The sequence below is a fragment of the Haemaphysalis longicornis genome, unplaced genomic scaffold (genome assembly GCF_048455015.1).
Source record: "Haemaphysalis longicornis isolate Haplotype H1 unplaced genomic scaffold, Haemaphysalis longicornis Haplotype H1 scaffold_6, whole genome shotgun sequence".
NCBI lineage: Eukaryota > Metazoa > Arthropoda > Arachnida > Ixodida > Ixodidae > Haemaphysalis > Haemaphysalis longicornis.
In genome coordinates, this window is record NW_027526407.1 from 184,946,124 (window position 1) to 184,959,769 (window position 13,646).

The 13,646-nt window shown below is 44.6% G+C and overlaps 1 long non-coding RNA gene across 1 annotated transcript; it reads left to right on the forward strand.

The window, feature by feature from the left end:
• Positions 1 to 4,122: 4,122 nt before the first annotated feature.
• On the forward strand, positions 4,123 to 12,933 carry LOC144142105 (uncharacterized). Its single transcript, XR_013316837.1, has 4 exons — positions 4,123 to 4,447; positions 4,916 to 4,941; positions 6,806 to 6,901; positions 12,659 to 12,933. It is a non-coding gene; the product is annotated as an uncharacterized LOC144142105 (long non-coding RNA).
• Positions 12,934 to 13,646: the final 713 nt, after the last annotated feature.

A 13,646-nucleotide genomic window follows, 5' to 3' on the forward strand; every position in this document is an offset into this window, starting at 1 on the left:
TTGGTTGGTCGACGACATTTGTCCAGCGATATTTGGTCAAGGCTACCCACTGCCGTATCGCCAACACCGCGCGCCATTTCAAGGTGACCGAAATTGCGGCCAAACTACGCGGCCAGCGACAACACTGCCATTGATGCCCACCAGGGTATTGCTTAAGGGATACATTCTGTGTTTTTTTATTACGGACGTATAACTTATAACTTGGCTCCAAAACGTGAGAAACTAAGTTAAATCCTAACATACATTTCCAAAGGCCTAGCTTTGCTGAAAGCACAGCTGAGAGCATTCAAAAACTGTTTTTAATGCCAACTATGCTGAAGCTTTGTGTAATATGTAGAGATATGTATGCCACGCCATCATTTCTCAGTTCTGCATATATAAAAGCACGACAAACTACTCTTATAACGCAAAACATATTTAAGTGTGGTGAATAAGAAGCTGCATAAGAAGCGGAAAAATTGTTCTGTTGCATTACCAGCAAGGCGGTACACAATAGTGCCTTTGTGCTGGGGCAGTAAAACCCTCCTTTGTGGCGGGCACACATGAGGCGCAGGTTTTGCGACCAGGTTTATGTTCCAGTGGCGGCTGTAGCGCCCTCATACGTTCCAAACTATTAATACTGAGCATTAGGTTCATACAATATTACCTAGAGAGAATTTACCTAGGCGATCGTCTGCCTCAATGAACCTGAAGTGTTTATAATTATTCTCATTGGCGCTGAGTGTCTTGTTGGAAGTGCTAGAAATATATTATCCAGCCAGTTTCGTTCTCGTCGTGGTTTTCATTGAGCGCCATTGCCAGCGGGAACCTATGCGGCGTGTCGGAAAAAAACGTTCCGAAAATTGTGTCTCCTAATTAAAAGTTGCAAACGCGCAGCGTGGGCCTGAGTGTAAACGTTTTACAAAGACGCTTGTCACGTGGGCGTTTTACAAACTTACTGCTGAAAGAGCGAGCACCGTAACACAAACAATGGCGCTGTATGCATTAAGCTTATTAGAAAATTCGGAGTTGCGGTGCCGCCAATGTAGAAAAGAAAATTATTTTTGAAGGTGACTCAAACTGCAAAATTAGGCTGCCTATATTTTTGTGGGAACGCCGGCTTGTCCGGGTAGACCTGCCAGACCGGAAGGTGACAGAAACATAATTAATAAATTTGATGTGTTAAGCCTGAACTTATTTCTTCTAAGGTAAGAAATTTATTTTTGTGAAAACAAACATTTGCCTAATAATAACAACTGGTAGTATGCACACCTTCACACATACTTTTAAGGACGTTCCCGCACGCCCGTAGACGTCGCGAAATGACCGACGTATTGTGCACACCACCTTAACACGGCGTCGACATTTTGTCTAAACGGGCCGTTTTGTTTACTGCAGCTTCGCGTCTTTGCAGTTAACTTTCTTGAAAGGTTGAAAGCGAGTCTGCCGCCAGTACGCTCTTTAGCAAAAAAGGCTCAAAATTCTTCTTCTGCGGGAACAACGGCCCGTGAACAGAATCATTACCCCTTCGAAAACGACCTGTAAGGGAACGCGTGGTTAGAACTGCGCCAACCGGTTGGTTTGTTCCGATAATCCCCAAGGGCAAACTGATAGAAGGGAGCCCCGTCGAGACTTGGGAAAAGACACGGAGGCTTCCCCGCCAGGCAGAAATTTCAGTAGAAAGTGTATACTGAAGTGTCCAGCGTGCAGTACTCTTCATAACACTACAGATTTGTTGCAACTTGTGGTGTCCGATTATAGATTTTATTGGAGGTTCAGATCCATAGTTTTTTTCTCGTATGGAACAATAAACTCGTCACCTGTTGAGACAGGTGGCTGGCTGATTGCACGCCGCAGACGTTTTCCAGAAATTAGCATGAAATAAATATATTCTTAGTGTTCTTTACACAATGTATGTGCTGTATGTATTGTATGTGAAAGCGGTCATCTATGTGTGAGTCAGAAAACAAGAACCGAGGATGTTCCTCTGCATAGGCGAAACCACATTCGGTGTTGCTTAGCCCGAACTCTTTGGGTTAGCGTTGTTAGGCGATCGGGACTGTAAAATGCAGATGGGTTTTGCAGCACTTGCACCATTGCACTAAAAATTATGTAACGGATATAAAAGATAACTTCAAGATGCTTGGCTCTAGCGAGAATTTTTAATTAGCAGTTGTCATTAGCTAAAATGCATTTTTCTCCAATGTGAAACATATGCATATACAATATGCTTGGGCGTCAAAGTTTGCTATGGTCACTTATATTTGTAGCATTGTTAGTGCTCTCGAAAGTTTTCCTTGGACGTTATTACCATGCGCGAATCGTATGAAACAGCGTATTTACCCAACCTCGCCGACAAGGGTTTGTCCATCGCGCGTCGCCGCTTCCTGCCATTACCCGAAAGAAGGCAACCCTTCGCGCTTTTCTTGTAATTAACGTAAATATTTCTTTCCATGGCACAATGTTAAAGACCAACTGCTATAATGCCTCCCGTTTTGGAAATCTAAAACTGTCGTCACGCATTTAAGCCAAATGGGAACGAGGATGCCATTGCAGGGAATAATTACGCAGCAAAATAATATCTGTAGTTTTTGGGCTTCCAGCTATTGTTTAGAGATCGGCGGGGACGCACATTAGTCCGCAATGGCACACACGTCACACACTCTGCGACAGTGGCCGCACTTTAGATTAACGGTTCATTGTGAAGACTAACGCAAGTAAATTATTTTTTATTTTATTCCCTTTTGCCCAAGAGTAGTGTCAGACAATTTTCTTATGGTCCTCCTTAGAGCGAAAAAACATGTATAAATATCACTACAGAACATGTAGAGACAACAGCGAATCGCGAGTGTTGTGTTCTTGGGCTACGTGTTTTTTTAATATAAATATTATTCTTCTTCCTCTAGCTTAGTTATCGCTCTCGCATATTTGTCTATGCGCACTGTTCATAATTACCTAAAAAAATTAGTGCCCTTTAACTCTGTCATTAAGGATGACCTGCAAAGCTGGACACCGTCCACGAAGTGCACAAAACAAAGCACGTTTATGGTAATTTTCAATATAGCGTAATTCCGAGCCAAATGTCTCAGTGAACCACTGAAGGATCCAAGCTATGTTCTTGCAGATAAACATGGAGCTGTCTCTTTCTCTCCCGCTTCGTAATCATCTTACTGTTTGTGTAAGATCCCCAGGTGGTCAAAATTAATCCGGAGCCCTCCACTTCGGCGCGCCTCATCGCCTGCGTTGCGTCGGCGCGTTAAACCCCTACAATCAATCAATCAATCAATCAATACAACTTTTTGGTGTTAATAATTAGCAATACTGTTAGAAGAAATATGAAGTTCAATTTTTATGTTTCTGGTGACACCGCAGGCTGCCCTAATAGTTACAATTGTTCATCCAATAATGTAGACAATACGAAAAGAATTAACGTGCATGATTCGGTGTAATAATGCGTGGTCGAAACACTTTCGCGTGTGCAGCGAGTACCGAGCAAGAACGTGGCGTCTGAAATCATTATTGTTATGATTGCTACATATAATAAATTTATTACTAGTAACCGCAGTAAAACGCTCTTGCAGTTCATTTTTTCACCATGCAACCGAAGCCTTAGCACAGTTGTGTAAAAGAAGTGGCATCTAGAAAAAGTTATTCTTGTTCCGCAAGCTACGAGCTCCGTTTCATACGGCTTTCGGTTTTGCTAAATTACCGCCGCAAAAAACATACAGCTGAAGGATAAACTTGCTGCGGAACAAAAAGCCACCCATAACATTTTACAGATAATTGGGTTTGGTACCGCTTTTACAACTTCCGGGATCGTCTTACAAGTATCGTAGGAATGAAAAAACCTAGTGATCACATCTTGCGCATATGTCAGTATGTGGAGTTGCACCCCATTATGACTACTAATTACAAAATGCTGCAGCTTGTTCAGCAGGGTGCATAGGCTTAAGGGATCTCGGTGCCCAGCACTCTTCATATGATGGTTGCGCTCCTTAAAGCAAACCACCCACAAAAATGGTCTTTTTTCTTTACCTCGATATTGTCTTTACACACAGCTTTCGCTTATTTTAAGCAATCATTTTTTCTGCTTTTTCTCTGGTTTTATTTCAAGTACTTCCCTTCATTTTCAGTTGCTTTGCGGTTTTCCTGATCATGTATTCTCTGCCGTGGCAGGTTTCATATAAAAGTTCCACATATTTTTTTCCCGCCCGCAGCTGGCTGATGCTGGCACTCTCGCAACAATGACAGTTGGTGAGTAAACAGGAAAGTCGCAAGCTTCCAACATATGTGCGGAAAAAACCCACTGAAGACCCAAACGCGCTGCCTGATTTCAAATTGCCTTTGGCTTGAACCTCGTGACTTCCATCAGCCTCATCTTGCTGGGACCTCTCTCGAACGGCTTCATTTGCGGTAGAACTGCGGGGGATAAATACGGTCTTAGGTATAGCTTTGAGCGAACATCCAGGTGAGTTCCTGAGATATTCTTTGCAACTTTCTTCACAAAAACACTGAACATTTATGTAGTCTGTCCCTCTCAGTGGTTGTTTCAAGGTTCTCTGATTCTGGCATCTGAGATTTGTCTCGCTTTTTGCTGACCAAAAAAAATCATTTTAACCTTCCGTTTGTATAGTCCAACCCTGTTTGGGTAACACGTTTCCGCAAATGTTTATATGTTACTATAGCGTACTCTGGAATTTTCAGGAGTTGGGGGCTCTGAATATTTTAGCTTTGCTTTCTTGGTATACGTTTCGAAAAAATACCCCGCTTGAAGTGACTGACTCGGAAAATAAAATATACGGCACCAAATAGGTCAGTGCAAAGAAACATTTTTTACAGACACGAACAAAAAGTACTGGGGAGAATTTCATTACCTCGTTTTATATGCTGAAAACGGCTGTAATTATCAGCTTGTTTTTTTTTATTTCACTCATAGGAGTCAAGATGGCACAGCCCCTTATGGTAAGTACCTAGGTAAAAAAAGGGGTGTGCCGGCATTTACCGGCACGCTTTCAAAAATATCAGCAGCCACTATATTCTTAGCCACAAAATATGTTTTATGATGCAAGAAAGTATTCGGGCAAACATCCCTAACAATTATCCTGAGCTTTCTCAGTTGCGGACTACACGAATTAAAAAATTGGCTACCAAAACGATGAAAGGCATGGTTATTTCCGGGTTCATTATTCCATTTGATTACATTTGCTTTCTGAAGAGTGGCCGAAGTAAAAGCCTTTACTCTTGTTGAAAAACCCCGTTGCAGCTGAAAAAAATGCACACAATTTCATTTTGTTAATAGGGCAATACAGTAGGGCTGTATAAGTGAAACGGCGGTCTGAGAGCACAAGTATGTTTACATTAAAATGAGTATAATAATTTCATCACATTGAGCCACTCCCGCCTGGATGGCGTATACTGCGTGAGGTGGAACACTCGTCTTTTAATTCCTCCGGTTCCATCTGATGAATGTAATTCCTTTCAAAGGCACAAGCTCGGCCTCGTTTTCTAACTCCCGCTGCGGCGAACAGTCGGCGGTGGTCATTTTGGAGCCCATGCGTTAGCCGCCATTTCGTTACCGACGCACCATCCGATAAGGGGGTGATCTCTCTCTCTTTGTCGCTCACGAACTACGCCGAAAGCACGCGACCATGGAACATTTCACAACGACAGGTCCAGCATATCTTCACCTTTGTTTCATCGCCACCTTAACACTAGGTTTCTTTGGTACTAGTGCACTCTATTCGGAGGGTGTTTGAGCTAACTCCAACGTAAGGGATTGTCGTAGGCATAAGCTTCTTCACTTTGAAACTGTTGTAGGAAATGTAGTCTATGAAAGGTGAATATATTTCCCAATCCTTTCAATACGCATCCGTATATGCTTATCGGTAAAAAACACTAACGATTACTGTAGACCCTAAATTGAGATTTTTGCGCAGTACGAACTGCAGCCTTCTCGGTCACGGCGCCCGTCTCTGGCGTCTCTAGAAGGATCGTGCTACCAGAACACGCAAGGGGGACCGCGCTACTGTGTCGTTAGCTCTAAGCGCTTCGCCGCCGCCGATTATGTTGTTGTAGATTGTGTTTGAAACTCGCGCGCAACTGTTATATTGCATGGTTGGGAGGGCTAACTGGGTGGCTCAGAAGAGAGAACGAGAGACACAGCCATGTAATTCCTAGACTATTTATCTACCTAATGTTCGCGAAACTTCAAATTTTGTCCTAAATAAGCACGACTGACGACTCGCTGAGATTAGGAGCCCGCGGAACAGTGGAGAGAACGCTTGGCGGAATAGCTGAATTAGTTGCGAATACCTAGGTGACAAACAAGTAATACTTAGCTCGTCAAAAATCATGAATCCGTGCACGTTGGGAATATTCAAAATGTATCCTGACAGTTGCAGCAAAAATATTACATCGTGGCAAAAATAAACCCTTTAATATTAAAATTGTGCGGTTCGGCATTACATAAAATGAGCAATTATTTTTAGGGAAAATTTTGAGTAGTTTTTACGCTGCTGAAGCAGGTTTCTTGTGTCGTGTTGTTAATAATGAGACGGCTTGATTATATTTTTTTGGCAGATTTGCATGTATATACTTTGCCTGGATGCCTAAGTTCGGTTCAGAAATTAATAAATTGAAGTAATCTATTTTGTTGGCGAACAAAGCCCCAATAGGTGTTTTTAATGATGGAGTTTTTTTAATTCCACTGCAATATTTTTATTTCAGATTATATGCGAAACCTGTGCACTTTGAAAAACTGTTGATCCAGATAACCTGACCTTCGTGTTGCATTTTGAATAAATTTGGGTGTAACTGACATTTGCAGATATTCACGTTGATTCTTGCTGCTTCATTCATTATGCTGATGCAAGGTGTTACCCACGTGGCAAGTGCTCAGTCTTGTGGACAGCCGGGAGAATTTGTGAGTATTTTTCTTCTAAGAGAAAAAGTGCGTAGCAACTACTTCGTATAGTTACAAATGAGGATACCTATGTGTAGTGGTCGGCAGAACTACCAATGTACGGAAAGGAATGAAAAGCGTTTAACAGCAAAGCTGATTAGGCTCATAGTTTTGCCATCCGGCGTTACCAGAAACAAATCAGAAAGAACAAACACCAAGCACAGGTGAGCTCACACTTTGTGAGAAGCACCTGGCGTCTTTGAGGCCCGCGGCTGGGCTAGCCCCTGGTGACGGGCTCGCGAAAAATTACCATGAAAATTATTAGGTGCGCACGAGCATGCACCTCTCAAGGAGTGCCCAGCGTCATCCAGCTAGACCTTCGAGAACACTCTGCCCAGTGTTTGTAGCGTGATCTCTTGCGTGCTGTTCTCCTCCACACTTCATGTGCGTTAGCGCCTCAAGAGGGCAGCACCGACACAAAGTTCGCGCTACCGATGCCGAGTTCGTGAAGCTGGTTCCCGCCAGTTACAAAGCCTGCTGCCTTGGGACAGATGTGAAAGCGTGCGGACAAAACGGTCCGGCCCAGTCAGTGATGAAAAACGTTCAGCGGCCAGTTCGGCTATTCACGTGAAGTGCTAACGCGGGGTCTACCGCAGAGGAAGAATTGCCGCCAACTCTGCTGTTTCTCCATCCTTACAGCGTTATGATATTCTACACCAATTTAGCATGTTCTTGTTTTGAAGGGGGTCCTGGAATATTTTTGAATTTTTAATACTTTCAGAATTGGGCGACATTTAGCAGGTGCGCATTGATACGATTTCAGCAAAAAAAACACCAATGGGCGTCACAGTTTCCAAGAAATCGTAAAAAAAAACCAAACTGTACGATACGTAGGTACCCCAAGTTCGCACCTTACTTGCACTTCCGGTTAGTTATTCATCATCATTATCATTGCAGTTTGCATCAGGGGAAACTTGTGGGATATAACATAAGGAAAGGGCAGAGCAACAGTAGAGAAACAAGAATACAGACAATACAGACATTCAGAGATGCAAAAATTGTAAAGAGATACAGACATGCAAGGCATTTGCGTAGTGAGTACCCCCGCTGTTTAGATTAAAAAAAGTATCTCATTTCCTTCAACTCCGATATTCACTTAATGTCTGAATGCAAACACGACAGCCCCATCTACCTTTTATTATCTTTTCGTGGTTTCGGCAACTTAGCCACCTCCTCCCATAGCGTTATGGCGAAATTTCGTGACCACAGCTGGGTCGTCTTTACTCACAGGGCGGTATCTATTTCCTCTTCGGACTATGCCCCCTAGATAGAACCCATTCTCAATACTTCGCCGTTCCGTAGTTCACACACAAAGCAAAAGAGGGTGAGTCACTACAGAAAGCATCGAACGCCGTAGCCGCGGACGGCCGCAGCTGGTGCACTTAACGCCCCGCAGACGGTGCACTGAACGCGAGGATCCAGCGAGGCGCTATACAACCTATACAGAAGAGAGTTTTGTAAATTGTATGTTAACATTCGAAGACAACGGTCCAGGCAATCCGCTTTCCAAAGACCACGCGACGAAGGGAAAGCGCCCTGAGAGGAAAACGGAGTCCGAAGACGGAAGAAAAAAACTCAGCGCCGTCGCCGAACAATTCCACGTGGCATGCAACAAACTCGACCTCGCCTGCACGGTCCTCCTAGAATGGGAAAGAAACGGGGGTAACAGGCCCCACCATGAGTTGCCCCCTGGTGCCTGTATCGCACGGCAGAGACGCCCCCGTCCGTGTATTCACACGGGCTGCGTTCCGCAGGGAAGATCCCTGTGAGACGTGTACCGCACTGAAACAATGCAAGATGGCACTAGAGTGAGGGGACGTGCATCCCCGAAGAAGGGATGCCTGGAAACATCTGGTCTTCATTTCCTACATTCTTGCTTGGGGTGCAACAATATCCAACAGTCATGAAAAGAAAACCGCGGAATCGATTCATTGGGCGGGCAACAGAAGTGCGTAATAAAAGGAAAGCTAAGCCAAACCAAAGTAGCAATGTCGGACATGTGTACTATAAAAAAAATTCACTTATAAATAAACCAATCGCCGCTTGAAAATGAGAACATATATAACATGCACTAAAAATGTTTATGTTTCACCACTTTTATCAGTTGAAACATTATCCAGTAATTTGCAGAAAGTTGAAAAGAAAACTGTTTTATATAGTTTGATGAGTTTTGTTGCAAAGTTGTCCTCCCACCACTGACAACCGGCTGCAGCATCCGGGAAGGCGTACCCGAAAGGAGCTTTGTCGCCTCCGACATTCGTGTGGTAGCGTGGTGAAGCGAGCGGCCAGCCAATCATGCATACCTTGAAAAGACCAGAAGCCGAAGGCAAACTCGTTTACTTCATGGCGATAAATGGCCGAAACCACATTACAACAATGCCCCGAAGGGCGAGGTTAGAGTAAGGGACTCGATCAGAGTGACAGCATTGATTAACTGCTCAAACAGGAATAAACTGCCGCGCCTGGGGGGTCTTATTTATACCCAAAGCGCTAACGGTCAAACAAGGGTTCCCTATAGACTGTGCACACGACACTAACGGCACAGACACACCTAATCCTCTTTATTGAGTTCGTGAGAGGGCGGTAATAGCGGCGCACCCTGAGTCCGCGAGAGGGGAAGAGGAGGTCACTGCAGCGGCTTCCGCGTCCTTCTGGCAATTTGAAGCAAGTTGCGTCGGCTGCCACCGAAGTTTGATCACGCCGATAGCGAGGCGCCATTGATCCAGATGTGTAGCATCTTGTTTGAATCCGTCGGCTGGAAGCGTTAGTCATCGAGAGGGAGGTCTTCTCGAAAGGCACTCGTAGTGTAAACTCCGCTCCACAACCGCGGACATTTTTTGTTGATATTACAACACCACCCTTCATTTGTATTGCTGAAACATTCGCCGCGTTGTGTCATTACAGGGAAAATATGGCATTTAAGTTCTGAGGTGTGCGCAACTTAGCCGTGGCTTAAAATTGTAAAATTACCATTTTTATCAAAACATTGGCCATTGAGAACAACCATATCAAGAAAAAAGAGTATATCAGACAAAAGTATTTCGCCCTCGCCTTTCTTGTCGCTGTCTCATATGTGCTCTAATCTATTACTTTTATGCACCAATAGTGGTCAAAACTGTGTTTTACATCAAAAGCATCTCACGTGATGAAGCGAATTGACGTGAAACGACAGGTGGAATTATGGCAGACTTGCAAACTTACTTCCCAGAAACCGTCAATACTCCACACGGGTTTTATTGCGGGTCAGAAGCCACAAATTTGAGGCTGTCCTATTTTGTGACCGACAATAGTTCAGCGTTTAACAATGGCCCTGTAAAGTTCGGGTAATTCACCTACTTATTCAAAACCGGCCCGGCCAATGGGTATCGCTATTGAGTGTAGTGTCTTTTACTCTATTGTGTTTGTTTTCGAGCCAGCCGAGATGACTTGGGCGTGAGGGACGCGCTTAGAAACCGTGGGCTTCTTTTTGTTCGCCGCGCTATTTTGTTAACTCAACGAGCGGGCCGAGGGAGGACGTATACAAACGCGTCGGTCACTCCAAAGTAGTTAAAAGCGATGCAAGCATTTGAAGAGGATTTCCTTCGTTCATTTGAAAGAACGGCGAAGGCCGCAATTTACTGCCATGATAAAGCCCGAAGCGGACGGCCGCTGAAGGTCACTCAACGGCTCAAACATAGGAAGAGGACACCAGACGTTCTGTGTACTGCAGATGCTCTGCTTAAAGCTACTGGGTGAAGTTCCGTTTGTCACACGTCTGACCCTGGCGACTTGGCGGCAGGGATGCGTCCATGTGTAGGTGACCAGGCTTTCTTAGCCGCTCTACCCGTCTACAAAGGGCAGGTATTTTGGGGTTGTGGGGCTCAGTTATAGGCAAGCACGGTAGGGACAATACTTCAGGACAAGCGTCCCAACAACCGATAGCCGGTGATAGGTTTGCATTTAGTTGCGTGAGTTTCAAGTGTGTTATTTTTGTGTTTTGTGGGATACCACGAGATTCTGTATGAGAGTGAGATGGGTGGGTGACTTAGCTGTTTTGGACCCACCTAGCTTAGTTTGTCACTGTGGACAATCATTGGCCTAGAGTGGGTTAATGAACGAGGTATCCTCACGGTCAAATGCGGACGTCCCTTTTAATGAGCGGGGTATGGTGGTAAAAGCGAGGAGTTTGATATTTTGGGGGGAAAGCAAGGATTGGAACAGGAAAAGAGAGCATTGCAAGCCCCGCTCAACGCGGGCCTCACCGGACCTCTTGTATGCGGTCATAGGCCTTTCGAGTTACAAGTACGCAGTGTAAATAAATTCTACATAGTGCACATCTTGCTCGCTTTGAGTAGGTCATCGTTTACCACGTGCCGTTAACGACAAAACATTGTTCCGGCACGCTCGAAGCTGTTTGGATTTGGAAAGACGGCTGAGGACGTGACAATAAACAGAAAATGCAAATCTCCGTGTACGACTACTTTGGTTAAACGCTGCCGAACGCTATGAACTTCCTGTACCAGTGAAACACTATAGAGGTCAAATCGGTGTGCAATTAACCACCCCGAGAACAATTACTTTATTTGTATAGTAACGTAGTGTGATGTGCGTCCGCTTCCATCTGGATTGCTTCCTTTGATGTTGAATACAATTTTGAAAAGCCCCGCGTCCCTCATCATTGCTGTGTTTGTATTGATGCAAACAGAAAAACATTTCCGTAGTTTTTCTGCTACAGCTCTGCCACCAACCGTGACTATTCGCAAAGAAATTGATGCTTGGAGCTGTTTATGAGAAGTGGGTTAGGGCGGAGCGGCCGAACACCTATCACTCTTTCAGCAATTGCGCTTCTTCATAGCGAGAAGGAGAGACGGTAAAGGAACAGCCCGCGCCGTTCATTGCGAGGAGGTCAAGTTAGGCAGCCAGCCCCTCCCCAATACCGAATACGTTAGGTTTAGTGGTGTAGCAAGAACTTGCGAAAGTACGTGCTCTAAAATTGTTGTTTGAGACGCCTGTGCATAAATTGACTCTCTTAATTCCGTTAGCCGTGACTGCATTAGACTTACCAACAGCATAATGCATGCGGTAAAGAATAAACAACGCAAAATAGTGACTGCGCGGGAAGAGGAAGATGTAATATATAGCAATATACTTTTCGAAGCCGTAGAAACAATGTGAATTCTCAGCCCTCATTCTTACAGTAGCAATTTTTTCCAGAGTGTGTTTCTCGCAGTAACTTTTTACTTGAGTGGGAGAACCAATGTATCAAAATTATGACGAGCGATTTTATAAAGATGACTGTGTTCACGAGGTACTCAGGGAAAACTTATTGTCGATGCCTTGGCCAGTTAGGAGACCTCGTGTGCCGATTTGCGTGTTTACATTCATACATAACCCCGACATTCAGAGATACGTTAAAGTGCTTGTAAGGAAATTTCTAGAAAACTGCTTTTTGATCGTAGCAGCTGAAGCATGCGCCATAGAAATGAACAATGTTTAAAACAGTCGTGGAGGAAAAAACCACAATCACAGAATGCACTTATTGTTCTTGGGCACCACTTGTAAGATGCAACTACAACCATTTCTTGCATTATGGCGATTGATATAAACTATGCTATCTATTAAGAATCCCGTTTTGTATGTTTTTACGGACACTATCAACATATATTCAGCTATGGGTGTTGCACTTCTATAATACTGTTTATATGTTTATTTTAAATAATTGTTCGTTTTTCTTTGCAGTGTGCTTTAAACAGCGACTGCTGTGGGGACAATTTGTGCCTTGCATATCTAGCTAAATGCTATAGTGTTCCTGGATGACATCTTCATGGTGGCCTTCCGCGTAATAAACACACGGCAGTGGATCACGGTTTCGTGTGTGAAAAAGAACGGAGTGCGTCGGGCCCCGGCAGGAACACTAAATTGAGCGAAGGCAGCGGTATCCCCATCATCATCAAGTTTTGACTACTCGGCAACAAAGTTGAACCAGCAAGTGTTTTTGTCACGTATTTCACCATGACGTCGTGTTTACGCATGATAGTTTTATATGCGAGGCGTGAGTACGCCGGTCAGCCTTTCCCGGAGATTGCTGTCGACGCTTGTTTGGATGCACGTGCCGTAATTTTAAAGATAAACAAAAAATGAAATACGGAAGAATTTCACTATGTCAAGTTTAAGGAGTTTGACTATGCAAAACTCCTTAAAGAGGCAGTCTTTGGGCCAAACAGCGGGGTCATTCAAGCGCTCAAAACTCTTAACTCAGGGAAATATCAAAGGATGCGTACTTGTCAAACGTACTCTTCAGTCATCGACAGCTCAATGGCGAGACACCTAGGGATGACAGAGGAGTTTAAGACTAGCAGAGATAGTGGACGGAGAAAGCTTCGAAACGAACGTAGCGTGGGGGCGCTTTGGCTGCGGGACAACGACGAGTTCACATGTGTCCGATACACCTACACACTCCCGGCTTCGGCGATTCTTATCAATTGTAGGAGGGTGACACTCAAGCACCGGCACAGAATGCACCGTGGAAAGTGGGGACAGACTAGGAGACGATGCAGGAGGAGCCGAAGACACCGACTGCAGCAGAGCCAACGCAGCCGACGGCAACCCCTCTTTGTTTACAGCTTGGGCGAAAAAAGGCTGCCGCGAGCTGTGACGCACTCCTTCCTGCAAGGCGGGCGGGTGGTGAAGTAATTGGGCAGGCAAGGAACACACCTCTGCTAGCAGG